Raw genomic sequence first — 6,000 nt, 5'->3', positions numbered from 1 at the left:
AGGCTTGACAAAGCCCTGGCTGGGATGATTTAGTTGGGGATTGGTCCTGCTTTGAGCAGGTGGTTGGACTAGATGACCTCCTGAGGTCCCTTCCAACCCTGATATTCTATGATTCTATGATTCTATGGGAGCATTGCTGAGTCTCCAGCCAAGGTTGAGCAATTCCCCTGGTGTGGCCTCATGCAGGTGAGTCGTTGCATTGTAGCTCCCTTGCTGGACAATGGTTGTTGATGGGTTGATTGACACCCCACTCAGGTGTTGGTTACTTTCCTTGCTGTTGCCTCTGGGGAGCTAATATCTGGCTGATTCCCCAATTTACAGCATATTTTAGCGACAACCATACAACACAATTCTCATAACTTCATATGCATTAATGATACACATAATGGATAGAGAAATGATTTTCAGCAGATCATAACGTCTCCCCTGTTACCTTACAAGGTGTGCTTTATATGTAAGACCATGATTATATAAAAATGAGGAATATGGGGGTTCCAGGATGCTTTCCCAAGGTATAGAATGGCACACATATCTATATGTAAGAAAGGGGGAAAATGTGATTTGGGCATTTACAGACCTTTTAGTGTGACCTCATTAGCATACAAGGTTTTAGAACAAATTGTGAAGGAAAGAATAATTAAATTAATAGAGGTAAATGGTAAAGAGGATGTAATTTAATATGGGTTTGCCAAAGGTAGATCATGCCACACTAACCTGATTTCCTTCTTTGAGAAAATAACTGATTTTTTAGATAAGGGAAGTGCAGTAGAGAGAAGAAGACAACAGGTTGTGCTGAAAGGTGAATTACTAAACTGGTGAAAGGTTACTAGTGGAATTCCTCAAGGATCAGTCTTGGGACCAATCTTATTCAATATTTTGATTTATGACCTTGGCTCAAAAAGCAAGAATGTCCTAATGAAATTTGCCGATGGTACAAGGTTGCGAGGCATCATCAATATGGAGAAGGATCAGAATATTATACAGGAAGATCTGGATGACCTTAAAGACTGGAGTGACAGAAACTAGATGAAATTCAATAATACAAAGTGCAAGGTCATGCACTTAGGGTCTAATAATAAGAATTTCTGCTACCAGCTGGGGGTTCATCAGTTGGAAGTGCTACAGGAGGAGAGAAATCTGGGTGTGTGGGTCGATCATAGGATAACTATGAGTCACCACTTGTGATGCAGCTGTGAAAAAGGCAAATGCGATCCTAGGATGGATCAGGCGAGGCATTTCCAGCAGAGATTGAGAAATATTAATGCCATTGTACGAGGCACTGGTAAAACCTCATTTGGAACACTGTATACAATGCTGGTGACCCATGTTCAAGAAAGATTAATTTAAACTGGAACAGATACAAGGAACAGATACAAAGATCAGGGGAATGGAGGGCCTGTCTTATGGGAGGAGACTGGAAGAGTTTGGCTTGTTTAGTCTCGCAAAAAAGAAGGCTGAGAGGGGATCTGATGGCTCTCCGTAAATACATTACAGGGATAAACACCAGGGAGAGTGAAGAGCTACTTAAGCTAAAGGACAATCTTGGTACAAGAACAAATGGATATAAACTGGCCATGAATAAATTCAGACTGGAAATTAGAAGAAGGTTTCTAACCATCAGGTAGGTTAGGTTATGGAACAACCTCCCAATAGGAGTTGTGGGGACAAAAAACTTAACTAGTTTTTAGAGAGAGCTGGATATATTTATGAGTGCAATTGAATGATGGGGTTGCTTGTGATGATAGGGGGAAGGGCTCAACAGCCCTGGAGCTTGCTTCTGGTTTATGTCTCATGTTCCTAAAGCTCATGCTTCATGTTTCAACTGGCCACCAGCAGGGATCAGGAAGGGATTATTTCCCCGCCAGTGTATTCTGGTTTTGGGGTTTTGGTTTTGGTTTTTTTTAATCTTCTTCCTCTGAAGCTTCAGGGATGGCCACAGTTGGAGATGGGACATTGGATAGAGCAGGTCAGGACTCTGAGTTGGCACTGAACATTCTCTCTCAGGAGCTTGGCTGGCTGGTTCTTGCTCACATGCTCAGGGTCTAAATGATCACCAGTATGGGACTGGGAAGGAATTTTCCCCCAGGTCAGATTGGCGGTGACTTTGGGGCTTTTTCACCTTCCTCTGCAGAGTGTGGATACAGGTCACTTGCAAAGATTAGCTGGGTATATCTCACTTAATTATTCTCCTGCCACTGCAGGGGCCTCAGGCATGAGTGCACTTCACTCCCTCCTGTTTTCTGCCTGTTGCACATAATAAGCTAGTCTCCTGAGGGTCTCATTTACTTTGGTCTCATTTCTGTTGTTGTGTTTAATGTATTAGTGCTGGGTGGTGTTGGTGATCTGTGATATAATGGAGGTCAGACTAGATGATCTAGAGGTCTCCTCTGGCCTTAACCTCTATGACTCTTTTACTCATCTGGAACCTGGAGAAGAATTTGGTGTTTGCTTTTCCATCTCTGCACTTTCCACTTTAGTGATCTGTCAGATGAGACGTTAAACTGACATGCCACCTGCTGCTCCAGTGGTTGCTCAGGTGCAGTTACAATTTCCCTCAGCTGCTGTTAGAGCCATGGAGAAAAAGAAGACAAAGGGCTAAGAGGTATGGCACTGAGATCAGAGGCCAAGCCAGTACCTTCTCTAAAACAATAAAGGGTAGGTTGGTGGGAAATGGCTGCTACAGACATTAGTCAGGTCTCCTAGACATGGAAGTGAACAAGGCAGAAAATATGAAGCCTCCTACTTCCTCCAGTAGGTCCCATTTCCTACTTACCCTGGTTTTGCCGAAGATCGTTTGTCTCTGGATAGGTTTCAGAGTAGCAGCCGTATTAGTCTGTATTCGCAAAAAGAAAATGAGTACTTGGGGCACCTTAGAGACTAAGTATCTCTGGATACTTTCCCTGCAACCCTACAAAGGTGCCTTGCAACAACACACATAGGACAGGAAATATCAACTCAGGTATCTTGGCCTCCTGCTGGAGTGATAAGGTCTGGGCCTTAAAGGAGCACTCCACCCTTGGCCCTGACAATAAAAGTTACTAGGTATCTGTCTCCAAGAATCACAAGTATGTAAACACCCCGGGGGATTGGGGGAGGGGGTGTGTGCTGAAAAGTGATGGTGTAACTAGGGGAGATAAAATTGTGTTTAGAAAAAGTTGGCTGAAAATTAAGGGAAGCTGCACTTCAGTGAGTTGCATTGGGTTATGGAATGATCTCCCCAAGGGAAGGGGTTGGAGAAAAATTATATCAGCATCAATAAATATATTTTAAACCACTCCAGTTAAACTGGTGCAAATCCCTAAATAATACACATTTAAACCAGCTTATCACTTATTTAATTCACTTTAGTTTTTGTTGGTCAGTTACCTCCAGCAACTGTCTAGTGGGAATAACCCCTCACTCGCAACTCCTTGGACCCTGATTCTGAAGGCTCAGGCTGAGAGATGATGCTGGACAACAGCAGAAGCTTCCCACAGCTCATTCCCAGCAGCACACAGAAACATTTCTTTTTAGTCATTGGGTGATTAGGGCTCATTTGCTGGTTAAAGAGAGGCTTTGGGTGTGCACTTCTGTGCAATCTCTGCTGATGCTCCTGACCAGTATTGCCACCTGCCCAGCATCACTCCTGCCGGTTTTGCAATCATGAACTGTGGCATCCTCTGCTAGTCCAGCTCAGTGAGGAGCAATGGTAATGCATCGGTCAAATGTTACCAAATAAGAACGCTCCAGTTGCTCACACCGGTGGCAGCATTTTACATCCTCTTTGCTCTCACTTTGCATTGCTGAGTATTCAAGGTGTAGGACAACAATGAATCAGTCTCTCACTCTGTAAAATACTCTGGTTGCAGCACATCCCCACTTTCTGCCTAGAACATAGCTGCCAGAACAGGGGGTGCTGGGGGTGCTGCCTCACCCGCTGGCTTGAAGTGGTCTCCATTATATACAGGGTTTACAGTTTGGTTCAATGGCTCTCAGCCCCCCACTATACAAATTGTTCCAGCGCCCCAGCCTAGAGTCATTACATTTAAAAGTGTTCACAGAAGACAGAGTCATAGCCACATAGACTGGATTTTGCACCAGCACCTGGCTGGTATCTGATCTAGCTAGGCACCTAGCATCAGGGCACAGTATTAAAGTTTTGGTTCCAATATATGAGGGCATCTAACCAGTGGCCTGCGAGACCTGCCATCCCATAAGCCAACTCTCAGCCCATCCAGTGGAACTGACTCAGGCATAGGCTCAGAGAGCATTGTCCTGACTCTCTGGTTTTGCCTGCTATTAGCATTCATGGAATCATAGAATATCAGGGTTGGAAGGGACCTCAGGAGGTCATCTAGTCCAACCCCCTGCTCAAAGCAGGACCGATCCCCAACTAAATCATCCCAGCCAGGACTTTGTCAGGCCTGACCTTAAAAACTTCTAGGGAAGGAGACTCATTCGCTCCCCTCTGAGTCCTGCCCTGAGCAGATGGGGGGCACTAGAATAGTTTGGGTCTTGGGGTCTTTGCACCTGCAGAGAGAGGAAATGTGGTTTCTTTAATGATCTGATAGGTGCCCTCCCATGAGCACAGCACGGAAGGGAAGGCGTGTTCAGCCCTTCATGCTTTATTGCGTATGTTACATTTCCTGCTTTGTTTTTTTCCTTTAACCCTCAGGACTCTGAGGCCACAAAGGCTCAACCACCTTTTCCTCTCCCTCTTCCAGTCATGCCCAATGGATACCCCATCTTCCACTTTCCCCAACACCCTCACACCTTCTTAACTCTCCTCGCCCAGTTCCAGTCTCCTCTCATTTATATAGGCCCCGTTACCTCTCTGGTACTGTGGATTTATTCTCACAACACCCCTGGGAGCTAGGTCTGTATTAAAGGATGAGGAAACTGAAGCACAGAGAAGTGATCAGCACCCAGACACTCCTATTGAGAACCCCCACACTCAAGGGCGGCGGTATCATAAGCTGGGGAAGGCTGTGCCTTCCCAAACAGTCAGGCATGACCCCGCCCATGCGCTGCCCCCAGGTCCCCTCCTCCTTCCTACTGTGGCCCATTCTTCCTAGTTCCCCTGGGCAGTGGCTGGGGCTGGGGCTAGGGGTGCAGCCCACCTGCCCAGCGCTCCAGGGCTGGGGAGGATGGGGCCATGCCACCCACCCTTCTGGCCCTCCGGGGCTGGGGTTGCTCTGTGGGGTACAGGCGCTAGCCTGAAGCCGGGGCCAGCAGCTGCGGTGGGGGGCTCAGGGCTGTGGTGGGGGGATGGAAGGGGTGGGGCCTCGGCCAGAAGGGGCAGGGCTGGGGGCTAGCCTCCCCCAGCTGGCGGTCCATTCGCATCCGATGCTCACATTGCCCTAATGGAGGCTGCTTGGTGCTGAATACTTTTGGGAATTTGGTCCCACATGAATTGCCCAGTATCACAGATGGAGTTTGTGGCAGAGCCAGGAACGGACCCCAGACGTCCTGAGTCCCAGTCCAGAGCTTTCATCACAAGAGCTCTTGGAGACAGCTCCTTTTTTCTCTTCTGAGAGAGCAGTGCATGGCGCAGGCTCCAGGCACTCTGGAACGGCTCTCCAGAGACGTCCACGCTGTCCCACCCCTCCACGCCTGTTAGCAGCAAATGCAGTTTCATTTTTTTAAAAAAGAAAAGGAGGACTTGTGGCACCTTAGCGACTAACAAATTTGTTTTTAGTATGTATCTTTTTGCGAATACAGACTAACACGGCTGCTACTCTGAAACCTCCCCACTGTATTTTCCACTGCATGCATCCAATGAAGTGAGCTGTAGCTCACGAGAGCTTACGCTCAAATAAATGTGTTAGTCTCTAAGGTGCCACAAGTCCTCCTGTTCTTTTTGTTTCATTTTTTAGTTACACATTGACTCCTTGACTTGAAATAAATTCCAAAAAGGATAAGCGACTGTACAGAGAAGCTGATCACAAAATGAGTGCATGTCTGCACTACAAACCTATATTAGGTCAACTTACAGCATGTCCACACTACCCTCCTTGGGTT

This window comes from Eretmochelys imbricata, chromosome 20 (genome assembly GCF_965152235.1).
Source record: "Eretmochelys imbricata isolate rEreImb1 chromosome 20, rEreImb1.hap1, whole genome shotgun sequence".
Taxonomy (NCBI): domain Eukaryota; kingdom Metazoa; phylum Chordata; order Testudines; family Cheloniidae; genus Eretmochelys; species Eretmochelys imbricata.
This window is presented reverse-complemented; position numbering follows the sequence as displayed.